At 41.1% G+C, this 16,564-nt stretch overlaps 1 long non-coding RNA gene across 1 annotated transcript; it reads right to left on the bottom strand.

The window, feature by feature from the left end:
• Positions 1–12,239: 12,239 nt before the first annotated feature.
• On the bottom strand, positions 12,240–15,614 carry LOC135932154 (uncharacterized). The gene is made up of 3 exons (XR_010573298.1): positions 15,253–15,614; positions 14,285–14,452; positions 12,240–12,772 (listed from the first exon to the last, which is right to left on the bottom strand). It is a non-coding gene; the product is annotated as an uncharacterized LOC135932154 (long non-coding RNA).
• Between the last annotated feature and the right edge of the window lie 950 nt (positions 15,615–16,564).

Consider the following 16,564-nt stretch of genomic DNA (forward strand, 5'->3'; position numbering starts at 1 on the left):
GTGAAAAACTCTGTGCATGTAATCTGAGTCCAAGCTTACCCAGTCAGCGAGCATCTGATGAAGAGCTTCACCAATAACCAAGCACTTAATTAACAGCTCCCATTTTTGCTGGTTGTGGAAGAAAATGATTTTGGATGTCTTAATTAACAAAGAACACTTCCTGCCAGAGTGCAACACTGACCTCCCTGAGCCTGAGCGAGTTGTTTCTCAGGGTGCACTTAAGCACACAGTTGCTAAGTTAACCGTGAAGCAATTATGCCCCTTTTGTGAGCTCACGTTTGGCTGCTGGTTTATGCTGACCTTATTAATTTTTTGATACAGATGCACAATGAATGGTTGTGAATGAACAAAAGAAACAGAAGGAATACAGATAAGTGGTTTTATTGTTTGTTCAAACCAAAAAAGATATTCAAAACAACAGTGAAAAGTTGGTCAAGTTGCAGTTTATAACGATGTCTCTTCAGACTTGACCTTTGACCTTTTGAAAATAGCCATCCCATACATTATACATGAAAAGCAGTATCAGAATTAACGTAAAACTACCACATTGGCCTTGACCTTTGATCTTTATTTGAATCCAGTAGTGAATTTGTACCAAATACTCTAGAAGCATTGCTCAGACTTTGTTGCAGCCATTGACGAGGTACAAAGATGATTAATTAAATGGTGAATTTGTAGTTTAAAAAACAGCTGTGTGACTATAGAAAAAAGTCCTATGAATGTACAGTCCTATAAAAGAACGCTACTCCAATGTGAGAACACCTCTATAAAGTTAGGTCGAAATCTAGACTTTGACTGGCCATTGCAACAACCTGATTCTTTTTTTTTCAGCCATTCTACTGTAGATTTGCTGTTTCATGACCCAGTTGGTGTAGCTATATATATATATATATATATATATATGCAAAACAAGCTCAAATCATCGCACCCACACAACCGTGGTTGACATTTGGCATGCCATGTGGTTTGTTATTTTATCTTTAAAACCCCTTATAGTCCCACACGCCCGGGGAGCAGTGTGTAGAGACGGTACCTTGCTCAAGGGTACCTCAGGGTAGCCATACAGTGGATTCAAACCCCGAATCTTCCGATCACAGGACGCCCACTCTACCTACTGAGCTATTGGTGCAACTTTGATGCAACTTTGCAAACTTAAGCTGTGCCGTTTGTTGTGGGTGACTTGTTTATATGACTTACAAACAAGTGATATTTGTTCAGCCTTTATACTGTGATGAATTTTAACCATTAACATGCTAACTGAAGCCTACGGGGCCCCGCAAGGGACACTGGAGAAAAAAAATGAAAATGAACCCGCTAATTTTTGATAGCGGTTCTGTTTCTGTCCGTACAGAAGGGTTCACGGAGTAGACATGGAGGGGGATTTAGAGCGTTTCCTGCGGTCAAGAGAGGTCCCACAAGAGGACCTCATGCACATGCAACAAGACAAAATTACGGAGTGCCGCAAGGGACATTGGAGGAAAAAAAATGAAGATGAACTTCTGCAAGAGCTCACAAAAGTTTTGCGAGCTCTCGCAAAAGTTCATCCTTTTTTTTTTTCTCCGATGCCCCTTGCAGGGCTCCATAGAAGCCTGTGTATGATATGTAGTTCACAGTTTTTTTGCAGTTTCTTTGTATTTGCTGGGACATCTACTTGGAAAATTATGGTGTCATGGTCCGTGGCTCTGTGTCTGAGGAGCGCGTTGGATGCACCGGTGGCCACACTCTCGGGTTGGGCCGTCACCATCACACCTGCATCTCATCCCAGGCGATTTGGTGGAGGACTATTTAACCCTGCACAGATGGCTGCTCCACGCCACTCCGTCAGTCACTCCACAGTGGTTTCTGTCCGGTGTGCTGTGCTATCCACCTGCCTGTCCTCCTGCCCGCTTGGACCTCCGAGTATTCCACCTGTTCTCGTCTACGCCTCCTCGGACTTACCCTCCACAGACGTACTCCCTTCTCCGGGTTCCACTGTCCGGCTCAGATTGTAAGCCAGATCGCCCTAGCCCTGCCTAGTTGTATATTCCCATTCTCCTTCTTTTGACTAGTTCCTCGTTTCCCTGGGTTGTCCCGGGTCACTTTTCGTTGTGTGAATAAAATTTGAACTTGCCTGCATTAAAGCGTATTGTGTGTGCTTGTGTGCGAACCATGGTTCATGACATATGGCATGAAAAAACGCTAATATGAAAACACCTCTATGAAGTTTTGGCCATTTGTTTGTGTTGAGCATTTAGGTGCGTGTTGACACAAAACCAAAATCTTCCCAGCAGTGGAAGAAGATTGCGCAAGAACGACTTGTTCAGGCGAGACACTGATCAAGTCAGACACCTGTGACTCTGTGCAGAGATTCCTGTAAAAATACACAATGTATCAGCTACAGGAAACATTGTGGGGATGTATACAAGGGGATCATAATATAATATAATAAATAAGGGTGGAAGGGCTATGGTCATTAAGGATAGGGATGGTAATTGCACATCTGCCAGGATATTGCACAGAGAAAAAAAAGAAAAAAAGACATAGTCAGTAGCAATTGCTTCTATATGGTCAATAGCAGCGACAGAATAACTATATGGGAGAAGTCTGCTCACACTCTTAATCTCATGGTCCTGGGTCATTTTGACCCAGCGTTCTTTGTTTCCTTGTGTTTCTGTATCATGTTAAGTTAATTTGTTTTTCTTGGAGTTATTCTATTGGTCCTAAGTTGTTCAGTTTAATTTATTGGGTTTCCCCTCCTTGTGTTTTATTCCATGTTTCCCCAGCCCGTCATGTCTGTGCTCTCCCTCGTGCTCCTCAGTGTTTTTCTCTTCCCCTCCGGTCTGCGTCTCTGTGTATTTCCTGTTTTATTGTGAAGGTCCATGTCTTATGTCAGTATGTTCACTTTAGGTTTCCCCTGTCTCGTCAGCTCTGATTTCTCCAAGCTGTGTTGCCCTGCTGTCTCCCATTCCCTGATTGCCCCTGTGACTATATAAGCCCTGTGTTTTCTCCTGTTTGCTGCTGGTTCATTTGTGTCGTCTCCCTGAGTTTCTCTCTCCATGTCATCAGGTTCCAGGTGTGTTTTGTTAGTTCTCCTAGTTTAGGTAATCCTTAGGTTCTGTTCATACCCTCTACTTTTATATTTGTACCACCATCTTTAATAACAAAGCTCACTCACATCCAAGCTAGTGCCAGCGTTTGGGTCCTCTCTCACAACCTCCACACGTCTGCCACCGCAGCAGTGACACTTAATTTGCATTAAGGGTTCTGACAGCCCAAGAGCAGAAGCAGTTCTTTAGTCTGTTGGTTTTATACCTGATGGATCTGAACCTTTTTCCAGAGGGCAGGATGTTGAAGAGGTGGTGGTTAGGATAGAGGTGGTCTTTTATAATCGCCCTGGCTCTGCAGAGACATCTAGAGCTGGCAATGGACTCCAGGGAGGGGCAGTGGACAGTCAGTCTCCTTCTCTGCAGTTCTGATGACCCTTTGGAGTCTCTTCTTATCGGCAGTTGTACAACACAGAGATGGCATGCACCAGCTCACTCTCGATTGTGGCTTGGTAGAAGGACACTAGTAGGTCAGTCTGTAGCCTGTTCCATTTCAGAATCCTCAAGAAATAGAGGCACTGCTGGGCTTTCTTCACTTTCTTCGCGGATGTGTTTGTGCCAGTGTTTTAACATATGTCCAATCTTTACTACCCCATGCACGTGGCAGTAGAATTAGTGCTTTGTTTAGATGTTGCTCTCTTTGAAGCTTTTCTGTTAGTAGGGGTTTGTAAATCAGACTTTGGTGGCTAGGAGACATAAAACCTCAACACCTTATCAAATAATTGGGTCTCATTTAAACTGCCAAAAAAGATCATCAAAAACACAGCAGAATCATTTTTGCTCTTCCTGTTGATCACTATGATTACCGGGAACCAATGGTCTATATAGCAGTACAGTGGTGGCAAGGTGAAAGAAATTTTCATGAACCCTACAGCAAATGATCACTTATTCATGTCTGTCTCCCAGGGCTGTGACCGTGACCTGTACTCTGTCAGCATTTATACCGGACTAATTAGAATTGAAAATGAGAGAGGCTACGAATACGTTGTCTCAAATCATCTGTTTTGGGAGTTAAGTGAGAACGGGGGGGGACTTATATCTGCTCTAATTCCGGGACTGCCACTTTTATTTAGCCTCCCTGCGCTGTTATCTTGATTTTTGCATTTGGTTTTAACGAAAACCTGGATGTTACAAGTTAGTGCACAGCATCAATCACCTCAATTAGGCAAGAGGGAGCTTTAGTCATAGTCTCTGTGTGTGTACGTGTGTGTGTGCGTGTACAGAGGTTACACATAGATCCGTTAGAAATAAAGTGAGCCAAAAAAAGTTTTAATTTTTGTATCCTATATTGAGATCGTTTACATTTATGTTTGCTCATTGTGAAAACCCTTCTGTTAATGCAGGGGCAGTGAAATTTGTCTGCATGGAGGCTGTACTTTAATAGACTACAATTTTGATAATATTTTTCTTTCAGCTCCTCATGCATCTCTTCTTTCTCCCTTCTATTTTGCTCCTGTTAACCAAGGCTGTTGAGCAGACAGGAGGGATGAACACAATGTGAGGCTGTCACACTTGTCTGCCATCTGCAAAGAGCCTTGTCACCATCTCTTTTCTTAGCCCTACATCTGGAAATGGCTGCTAGTATCCACCAACAAGGTTGCAAATCTACAACAGAGTTTGTGGATGAAATAAGCAGGAGAGCAGGAAGATTGAGGTGTGGCTGTTTGTGTGTGTGCTCGGAAAGATAGACGGAAATGCTGCCAAGCTGATGTCAGTGATAGGACTTAATCTAGCAGCTTTTGGCAGGGTGGGCTGCCAACCCTTTTGACCACTGCATCATTTGATATAAGGTGTAATTCATTTAGTGGTCCTATTTAAATATTGAAACACTGCACATATTTGCTTTGCCATGCAAAATTAGTTGAGAAGATTTATACAGTCCATTAAAGCTTAAAATCTCATAAAGGGCAGAAGCAGGGGGAACTGTTAGCTCTGTCCGAAGGTAATAAAATCTGCCAATATGAAAATGGTTTGCTTCATGGCTTTCATTGGACTGACCATCACTCAGGAAAAATGGGAAGGTCTAAAGATCTCAGTGAAGATTTGAGAAAGACGATCAAAGATTTACACATGCCATGAATGTCTCTTTGAACATTTCTAAAGGATCGCACATTCCAAGAACTGTTCAGACAACTGCACAGCGTACTGGTCATAACCAAGGCGTGGTCTGAGATGAAGTTGGTTTGTCTTTCTGGAAATTTCCCAGGAACCAACCAGGCACCCTTGAACTGCATCATATACTATCAATTGAGTTTTACACTCCCAATGACTAAGAGGCTGCCATCCAAGAAAGAACTCCAAGATTAATACTTTGGAGCAGGGTCCAGCTGACCATCTGGACAAAGAAGCTTTTTTTAGGGGAACAGTTGTTGCAAACATTTGGCTAAAAGCATTACAGAGGTAATTTAAATATTTTTCCTGAATGAAATTGTATGAAGTGTTGTGCACGGGGCGGTAGTTTTATGCTCTGGTGATGTTTATTCTGATTTAATTAAAAGGATGAATGTAATGCAGACCTCCTCTTCAGCAATACCTCAACTCGTCGACTGAAGCTAGGCCTTTTAAAGTAACTCAAAACACAAATTAAAATTAGGCAAATTGGATGGAAGCCACTACTTTTTGTGTAGCCTTTCAAAAAGTATGACTTCAAACCTATTAAAATATGTAACTATATCCAAACACTCAATTTAATTGCCCTATATCAGTCCTTACTAGAAGAGTGGTCAGATGTGAACCTGAATTATGCCAGAAGGTTGTTTGTGCCCGAAAACCTCTGAAACAAACATTTGTGTTGCCTGTTTAATTTTGACCCTGTTTTTATTTTGGAAAACTCCTAATAAATTAAAACTTTTGAGCAAATTCATTAGATTTGCACTCCAGTAGTTGTATGCTGTATAATAATTTTATCCCGGGAAAAAGAACAACTCAAAGAAATCAATGAAAGAATAATGCATATGCACAAGTGTATTTTAACTCAGTAGCAACTGTGAGCCTTATTTTTCACAGATATATTTAAGAATGGTGTCAGTCCTGTAATAAGTGTACTTTCTATATTCACACAATTTAAGATACAGGTTCTCCAGGGCATCCTGTGCATATACTTTTTATGAATGTGCTACTATGCTGACATACTTATGCAGCTACTGAGTGAGATGCAGATGTACGTATTCTAGGAAAGTTTTGGCCAACCCTTTCAAGTTGTCGTTTAAGGAATAAGACTTGTTTTTTATGATTAAGGCTACACCAGGTTTAAATCAGGGCTCGTTCTGATGGTTAAATTAGAAGTAAATGGCTGAGAATGCATTATGTCGGTGAATGCCCACACAAAGGTAGCCATACAATCAATACTGTTTAACAATTAAATGACTATGGGCAACGTAACCGGAGTCTCTCGCAGTGACCACCCCCTTCAGAGAACTGTCATCAGACTCCGCACTTCCCTTCTCCTTTTAATATTTTAGTGACTTTAAATTCCTTATGGTTTCATGGCCTACATCTTCAGTTTTTCTGTTCAGTCTCTTTTCACAAGTTTCCAGCTTTAGCAACCTAATAAAAATTTATTGTACGCCTGGACGGTGAGTCGCTATCTTGTGGATGTATAATGCAGCATCCAGCAAGTAAACAGACAGCTGTATATCCCAACAGATTTGAGGAAGAGCACAACAGAGAGAAATTGTTATTAGTTCATTGTATATGGATAAAACCCTTTACATTTTAAGAGCAAAATTGGCTGGCTGCCCAGATTTGATCCTCTGGGAGAGACTTAGGTGTATAAGTCGATGTGAGTACTGTACAGCAGAAGAATTCCAGCAATAGGTTGCTAATCTGAGTGCTAGGTCACTGCAAATGATGAATTGACTCACTAAAGCCCTAATACTTTTTTTTTTTTTTTGTGACTTTTGGGACTAGCATGACACCATGGCGGTGTCCCAGTTCTACCCAAAAAAGTAGACACTTTGTAATGTGCATAATTAAGTAGTTGCAGTTTGTCACATGCAGATAAAGCAAGTAGGTAACTGTCCTAAGCTCTAATTAATGGTATGTACAGTGTAATTGTTGCAATTTGTTTTCTTCGGGTTCCACAATTTAAAAAAACAAAAGGTTTTGGGAGCCACACAGTGAGATCCTCCTAATTAAAATGAGCACTGCACCACTGTTCCCATATGTGTATCACCAGATATTTGCCTGAAGCACTAAGAACACTGTTACATAGCAGGAGCTCTGCTTTCCACTTTGGAGGATGACACCTCTGAGATTCCCCAGGAAAAAGCGTTTTGTCAGGCTTATATTTTACCGGCACATAACCCAATAACCCTACTAATGCACCCTCGGCCTGCGATTTGTTCTCGTTTGTCATCCCAGAAAGTGCAAGAGTAAACACCGCACTGAAACATGAGCCTGGCAGAGGTGGAGGAGCTGCGTCTGCCGCTGCCCTCCACAACCTCGCACCATGGAGAGGGCGGACAGGCCTTAGGGGAGATAATTGGTATCTCCCTCATTGATGCGAGTAGATTAATGGACCTTTTAAAAAGTTGTGATTGTATTCTTCTAGCTGGCTTGCTGTTTTAAGTTCATCAAACATAAATAAGTGGTATCAAATTGTTAAGAGAATACTTTAAAAGCAGCCAACAAACAGCATTTGGAGCAGCGATGCAAATGTTCCAGATGCTTTTATAAACTTAAATGTGTTAATGGAGGAGTCTTTGTTTTCTTGCCACCATAATACTGTACATGAGCTGATTATTTATTTTTTTATTTTTTTCTGTTGTCACCATCTGTGGTGTGAATCACTTATTGCTGCGGTGCTTCTGCACTGCTCCTGGCAGTCAGAGATCACCTGTCAATCAGAGTGGGTGCTACTGAGGCATCTCCTTCCTCGAAGTTTCCCCTGTTGACTAAATACTTATTTGAAGTGTTGCTCTTTTAATGCTGAAGTTGTGCTTCAGTTTGATAGAAGAATTAGCCAAAGACCTATTACTGCTTTCCAGTGGGGATGAATCACAAAATTCTAGCATTCAATGAGTAATGCATTTAGCAGTGACTGAATTCACACCAGATGTTAAAGAAGTTAATTTTCTGTGGTTATGTATTGGGTTATCTCCAAAAGTTGATTCTGTTCATCTGGAGGTAGCGTTTTGTGGGAGAAACGTTTCGTCACTCATCCAAGTGACTTCTTCAGTCTCAGCTGACTGCAGGTTTCCCCAATCTTATAAACAGTACATTTGCATAGTGACTGAAACCAGCCCACTGAAGGAACAATGGGCTGGGAGGTCAGTTCCTTAATCTTAATTATGCAAATTCTCATGACCATTGATCAACAACCACTGACCAAAACCCACTGATCAAAGACCACTGATCAATGGCCATGAGTACAATTCACAGAGAGTTGGGGAATGGCTGCAATTACAGCATTGTAATATGGACCCTTTGGCCCCCTCCTCGATTCAGAGATGCTCTTTTCTTTTTCACGTAAATGGCCTCCTTGAGGCTCAAACCAACGTTCTTCCCTGTCCAGGATGTGTACATCCTCATCATTGAAAGAGTGTCCACTGGCCTGTAGGTGTAAATAGACTGCAGAGTCCTGGCCTGACAAGGTAGCTCTTCTGTGTTGTGCCATCCGCTTCGCCAGAGGTTGTTTGGTTTCCCCGATGTATAAATCCTGGCAATCCTCCTGGCACTTAACAGCGTACACTATGTTACTCTGTTTGTGTTGAGGGACCCGATCCTTGGGGTGGACCAATTTTTGGCGCAGCGTGTTTTGGGGTTTAAAAGCCACATAGACCTGGTGTTTAGAAAAAATGCATGTCAACTGCTCTGATACTCCTGACACATACGGGATCACTACAGGTTTTCGCTTAGGCAGCGGTTGTCCTTCTCTCCTGGATCGGCTGGAGCTTTCTTTAGGTGCCTTTCCAGCTTTGACAAATGTCCAGCTGGGATAACCACATTTACTCAGGGCCTTCTTGATGTGCTGTTCTTCTGCCTCCCTGGCCGCTGTGTCTGTGGGGATGGTGTTCGCTCTGTGTTGTAGCGTCCTGATGACACCCAGTTTGTGCTCCAGTGGATGATGAGAGTCAAACCTTAAATACTGATCCGTATGTGTAGGTTTACGGTACACATCAGCTTTTAGATGTCCCCCACTACTGATGGAAATCTCACAGTCTAAGAAATGGTAAATGGCCTGTATTTGTATTTGTATTTACTAGTCCCTAAGGACCCCAAAGCGCTTTACACATTCAGTCATCCACCCATTCACACACTGGTGATGGCAAGCTACATTGTAGCCACAGCTGCCCTGGGGCGCACTGACAGAGGCGAGGCTGCCGAACACTGGCGCCACCGGGCCCTCTGACCACCACCAGTAGGCAACGGGTGAAGTGTCTTGCCCAAGGACACAACGACCGAGACTGTCCAAGCCGGGGCTCGAACCGGCAACCTTCCGATTACAAGGCGAACTCCCAACTCTTGAGCCACGACTGCCCCTAACCTGCCAGAAGGCTAACCTGCCACTTTTCATATCCTCCCTGGTGAATTTGATGTGTCGGTCCACCGAGTTAATGTGATCCGTGAAATGTGGTACGTCCTGAGATTTGATTTTCACCCAGGTGTCATCCACATACCTGAACAAATGGCTTGGTGGTGTTCCAGGGTAGGATAGCAAAGCCCTCTTTTCCACTTCTTCCATGTACAAATTGGCCACGATGGGTGAAACTGGGGAGCCCATGGCACACCCATGTTTCTATGGAGGACCAGAAGAGCCACGCGCATCGAAATAAAAATTTCTGTGCTTTAATAATGAATTGTAGAATAAATTCTGCAATTGTAAATTCATTTTTGAATTCCAATTTAATAAACTGCATTTCAAAATCCTTTTTCCAATTGCATTTTAAATCCTTTTTCCAATTGCACTTTAATAAACTGCATTTTAAAATCCTTTTTTCAGTTGCAATTTAATAAACTGCAGTTTAAAATCCTTTTTCCACTTGCAATTTAATAAACTGCAGTTCAAAATCCTTTTTCCACCTGCAATTTAATAAACTGCAGTTCAAAATCCTTTTTCCACCTGCAATTTAATAAACTGCAGTTCAAAATCCCTTTTCCACTTGCAATTTAATAAACTGCAGTTCAAAATCCTTTTTCCAATTGCAATTTAATAAACTGCAGTTCAAAATCCTTTTTCCACTTGCAATTTAATAAACTGCAGTTCAAAATCCTTTTTTCCACTTGCAATTTAATAAACTGCAGTTCAAAATCCTTTTTCCACCTGCAATTTAATAAAATGCAGTTCAAAATCCATTTCCCTTTCCTGTTCGCTCCTGGATTAGCTGCTGGATTAGCTCCTGGATTAGCTGCTGGATTAGCTCTTCGATTAACAACTTGCTGGAGGCTATTCAAATTAGCCACACCGTGGGATGTAAGGAGCTCTCTGATTGGTTGGTCAGACACAGGCTGTCTGCCAGCCTGGATTTTTCTAGCTCATAGCTTCTCCCTGCTACGAAGCGTGTGTGCTTGTACAAAGGCCGTTCAGCGTCGGGATTTACACTCGGCTCGACTCGGATATGTGAAGAATGAAGGGACCCTGCAGCGAAACGGAGAGCCAACCTCTGACTGAGTGCCTGTCTACACAGTCTGACCACCTGTTGAAGGTAAGGTGCTAACGTGGCTAACGCTAGCATCACCGCACGTAGCCCCGTTATTTTAAGATCATCTTAGCTAATGAAAGTTTTACGTCGCAGCTGTACGAGCTCGCTACGTGTTTTGTAAGCTGCTGTGCTCTTCACAAATAAAGCTGGAAGCAGCTCAGACTGTTAGAACCAGCACTGAGGCCTGTTACATTTATACAGTGTTAGAGCAACGGCTGCAACCTACAGCCTTAAACTAGCGATTACAATGCTGACAGTAAACTCGTCAGTCCAGATGTTACCACATTACTCTATGGTACTTAGAGTTAAAACAACTGAGACAGGCTGATTAAAATAACAGCTGTCAGTTCTCTCATTCCTTATATCAAGACTGGAGATCACACTACTGATTTCAGTTCATTTAATATGTGAGTGCACAGATTCATTCTCAACTGGACATAAACGATGATCAAAGGTTGTATATATGATGAAGTCATCAAATCCCAGCCTCTAACACAGTGCGCTGAATCTTTGAATGTCCAGTATATTCTAATCAGTGCAATGTAAGCATTCACTGAACCTACAGTATCTACACCTGTGTGGCAAATGTGTGGTAAAGATACAGATAATGAAATTTAATTATTAATACAATATACATCATGAAAAATGAAAGCTGAAATTGATTCAGTTTAGTACTTTTCTCTGTATGTTCTGTGATTATAAAGGCCTTATATTCTGTGATATATACTGTAAATGATTTTTACAGAAGTCTTAAAGTACTTAAATCACTGCTGATAGTCTGGTTGTTTATATTTTCACGTTTTTGTGTCTGTAGGGCTGTTTGATGACGATATGAACTCCTCTGGGAGATGAGGACACACCCACATCTGTTCCATACTGCAGCCATGGATGGTGTTACAGCTCTGAGTCAGCTTTGGGCCATCAGACGCACACACTGGAAAACCAGCGCCCGTACTTCATGCAGGAGAGATGGCCTCAGTGATGGACTCTGCATCCTCTACTTTACCTCCTAATCTCTTTCTCTTTAACACACAATTACAATCACTCCAAAAGAGTGTAAACTTACTGAGGAAGTCTCTAACTTGTACACATTTGTACTTTTACTTGTTTTATGAGTTATTTTTAAGAAGAGTAAAGTTATTCACATAAAGTTGTTATTCTTCTGTATTTATTCTTTTGTATCATGTACTACAGTCATACTGAACTTTACAGACCTGGTGAATTGGAGAAAACAAAGATCACACACACACACATATATATATATCATTCAGCTTCAGCAGTATTTCTATTCATCTTATGAATTCCAGTCCAATGTCAATTCACTGAGTTCAGTTTTGGTCTTAAACTCCAGAGAATACCACCTGGTTTAACAATCTTTTTTATCTGATTATTGGCAAAATGTTTTCTTCTTTCACAAGAAAACAGTCTTCTGAAAGAAGAAAACATTTTGGGCTCAATTTCAGCCTCAGGCGAAATTGAGCCCAAAGAAACAACAACAAAGTTTAGTTCCTCTGGATTTTCCATGGAAAATTGTTTTATCACTCATCCAGATGACTTCTCCAGTGTCACGGATGAGTGATGAATGTATCTCCCACTGGAAACCATTGTGTCCAGTTAAAGTCAGTCGACTTTTTTTTAAGGAGAGTTGTTACATGCTGTGCTCATGAGGACAATGGGTTTTAACTTGCAGCACAACACAAAGCTGCCATACTGGATCAACGATCAAAACACTTAATTGAGCAGAATTAAGTCAAAATGTAATATCCTCATATGACACATCACACATGACCCAGCATTGTTCTAAGAATGCAAACTTTCTTATTGGACGTTTCCACAGCTGCCAGAAAGGGACAGCTTTCTGGCTGGTCTTTATGAGTGGTCGTTGCTCTCTCGTTTTTTCTGGAATTGCTGCACAGAGGATGTAACACCCATGATAAGCGCTGAGGTTTGTGTCCTTGTCAGAAATCAGCAATACTCAGCTTCCAGGTAAGGAAAAGTGGAACCAGAAGATATTCAAATGCATCTCTCCGCAGATGCTGATGAATTCTATGAAAAACAAAGTTAGTTAAAAACATTTGCAGGTGAATCACCACTGATTTATCAGTGACATCCATTTACTCAAAAATTACTGACAAGTGGATAACTAGGATATATATATGTATATATATATATATATATATATATATATATATATATATATATAATTTCAAAAATGTCCTGTACAAAATGGAACTGTATATGACAAATGTGGTGTGGTGCTTGTGGAATTTTTAACAAGGACCCTACAAAACTTTACAGTACTCATGCTGCCAAACTTTTGACAGCTAGGTGTGCAGTAGGGCTGGGTATCGTCACTGATTTCTAGAATCGATTCATTTCCGATTCACAAGGTCCCGATTCAATTCGATTTGAATCTGGGAAATTTTGACAGTCAGAAATATTATAATTCAGATCAGTACATTTACATATTTTTGTATCTATAAAAAGGAAGCTGACACATGCAAGACTATCAAAGGTGTGAGCGTCACAGCAGATTCCTTTGTGTCAAAGTAGCTGAAGATAAAACAGAAAAACATGAAGGTGGTTTTCCTGGCCTGAGATTTTATAAAAATATGTATCTGCAGTACATCAAAAACGAAAGAAAACCATTAATCAACATATGAACGTTACCTCTGATGTTACAGTGGTTTTATTAGAGACACGGCTAAGTGTTTTGCATTTCGCATAATTTTAAAAAGTTTAAATTTGTTCAGTATTGAACGGCAGAAATTAGGTTTTCTTTTCGGAAGTATGTAAAACGAAAAAAACAAAACAGCGGCCTACAGCGCTGTAAACAACGGTAGACTTGTGCGTAACAAGCAAGCAAATAATGCAGAAAACAGTAAAGAGAGAGAGAGAGAGCTGTGCATGAAGTGTGATTTTATCGTGGGTAAAGCAAAACAGTAAACGTCAGAGGGAATTCATGACGATGTTTATGTGAAGCGTAGTTTGGATCTTCTTTTGCTGCTGGTTCGGTCAATATTGTTTGGAGAGAGATAAAACTAACAGCTTTAGAATCAGCGCAAAAATGACGTGAACACAAAGCGCTACCCACCGAAATATCAGAATCAGCGAGCTGTCGGCTTTCGGCACCGACCGTGTCCGTGCAGTTGTTGTGCCAGAAAGTGATTGCCGTCGCGCGCAGACGCTTAAAGCTGCAGCGCCCGTCGGGTGAGAAAGGCGACATCTCACTGATTCAGATCCGCAGGTCGCGCTGTGTGTTTACGTCCTTGTGCAGAATCCGTGTACCTGCTCTCATTTACTGTCTTAGCTGTTTGGTGGTTGTTGAAATTTTGTGAGGTTACACCTGAGATTCTGGCGTTTTGGGCAAAATAAATTTATATTAAAAAATCGATTCAGGATTTTAATGAATCGATTTCACGTTATCCAAGCCAGAATCGATTTTAATCGATGAATCGATTATTAAAACCCACCCCTAGTGTGCAGTTCCTGCTTTAAATGCATTCAAAATCTAAGTGATAAGAGGCCAGAAATGTTTGAACTCGCTTATGAACCTACATCATGAGGCTGTCTCTCCTGCATGAAGTACAGGCGCTGGTTTTCCAGTGTGTGCGTCTGATGGCCCAAAGCTGACTCAGAGCTGTAACACCATCCATGGCTGCAGTATGGAACAGATGTGGGTGTGTCCTCATTTCCCAGAGGAGTCCAAATCGTCATCAAACAGCCCTACAGACACAAAAACGTGAAAATATAAACAACCAGACTATCAGCAGTGATTTAAGTACTTTAAGACTTCTGTGAAAATCATTTACAGTATATATCACAGAATATAAGGCCTTTATAATCACAGAACATACAGAGAAAAGTACTAAACTGAATCAATTTCAGCTTTCATTTTTCATGATGTATATTGTATTAATAATTAAACTTCATTATCTGTATCTTTACCACACAGGTGTAGATACTGTAGGTTCAGTGAATGCTTACATTGCACTGATTAGAATATACTGGACATTCAAAGATTCAGCGCACTGTGTTAGAGGCTGGGATTTGATGACTTCATCATATATACAACCTTTGATCATCGTTTATGTCCAGTTGAGAATGAATCTGTGCACTCACATATTAAATGAACTGAAATCAGTAGTGTGATCTCCAGTCTTGATATAAGGAATGAGAGAACTGACAGCTGTTATTTTAATCAGCCTGTCTCAGTTGTTTTAACTCTAAGTACCATAGAGTAATGTGGTAACATCTGGACTGACGAGTTTACTGTCAGCATTGTAATCGCTAGTTTAAGGCTGTAGGTTGCAGCCGTTGCTCTAACACTGTATAAATGTAACAGGCCTCAGTGCTGGTTCTAACAGTCTGAGCTGCTTCCAGCTTTATTTGTGAAGAGCACAGCAGCTTACAAAACACGTAGCGAGCTCGTACAGCTGCGACGTAAAACTTTCATTAGCTAAGATGATCTTAAAATAACGGGGCTACGTGCGGTGATGCTAGCGTTAGCCACGTTAGCACCTTACCTTCAACAGGTGGTCAGACTGTGTAGACAGGCACTCAGTCAGAGGTTGGCTCTCCGTTTCGCTGCAGGGTCCCTTCATTCTTCACATATCCGAGTCGAGCCGAGTGTAAATCCCGACGCTGAACGGCCTTTGTACAAGCACACACGCTTCGTAGCAGGGAGAAGCTATGAGCTAGAAAAATCCAGGCTGGCAGACAGCCTGTGTCTGACCAACCAATCAGAGAGCTCCTTACATCCCACGGTGTGGCTAATTTGAATAGCCTCCAGCAAGTTGTTAATCGAAGAGCTAATCCAGCAGCTAATCCAGGAGCTAATCCAGCAGCTAATCCAGGAGCGAACAGGAAAGGGAAATGGATTTTGAACTGCATTTTATTAAATTGCAGGTGGAAAAAGGATTTTGAACTGCAGTTTATTAAATTGCAAGTGGAAAAAAGGATTTTGAACTGCAGTTTATTAAATTGCAAGTGGAAAAAGGATTTTGAACTGCAGTTTATTAAATTGCAAGTGGAAAAAGGATTTTGAACTGCAGTTTATTAAATTGCAAGTGGAAAAGGGATTTTGAACTGCAGTTTATTAAATTGCAGGTGGAAAAAGGATTTTGAACTGCAGTTTATTAAATTGCAGGTGGAAAAAGGATTTTGAACTGCAGTTTATTAAATTGCAAGTGGAAAAAGGATTTTAAACTGCAGTTTATTAAATTGCAACTGAAAAAAGGATTTTAAAATGCAGTTTATTAAAGTGCAATTGGAAAAAGGATTTTGAAATGCAATTGGAAAAAGGATTTTGAAATGCAGTTTATTAAATTGGAATTCAAAAATGAATTTACAATTGCAGAATTTATTCTACAATTCATTATTAAAGCACAGAAATTTTTATTTCGATGCGCGTGGCTCTTCTGGTCCTCCATATGTTTCTGCCTGTAGAGCTGACCCTTGAATGTGAAGTAGGTCCTGTTGCTGAGGTTGGGGTCATCCTGTAATCTCTTACGGACTACCTCCAACGCTTCTGTGACTGGGATGCAAGTGAAGAGAGATGTAACATAGTACGAGACCACGGTTTCATCTGCCTCCATAATGACATCTCTCACTCTCTCAACAAAATCCAGGGTGTTCTGGATGTGGTTTTCAGAGCTGCCTACCAGCGGGTTGAGGATCGAAGCCAGAAACTTGAAGATGTTATAGGTGACCAAGTTGATCATACAGACAATCGGTCTTAAGGGTGCACCCTTTAAGACCTTCTATCAAAAGTTACAGCTATCTTTATGAAGTTGTACAAAAACGCTTTATTTCTTAAAAATAAGAAACACATTTACT

The sequence above is a fragment of the Pelmatolapia mariae genome, linkage group LG17, assembly GCF_036321145.2.
Source record: "Pelmatolapia mariae isolate MD_Pm_ZW linkage group LG17, Pm_UMD_F_2, whole genome shotgun sequence".
Classification (NCBI taxonomy): Eukaryota; Metazoa; Chordata; class Actinopteri; order Cichliformes; family Cichlidae; genus Pelmatolapia; species Pelmatolapia mariae.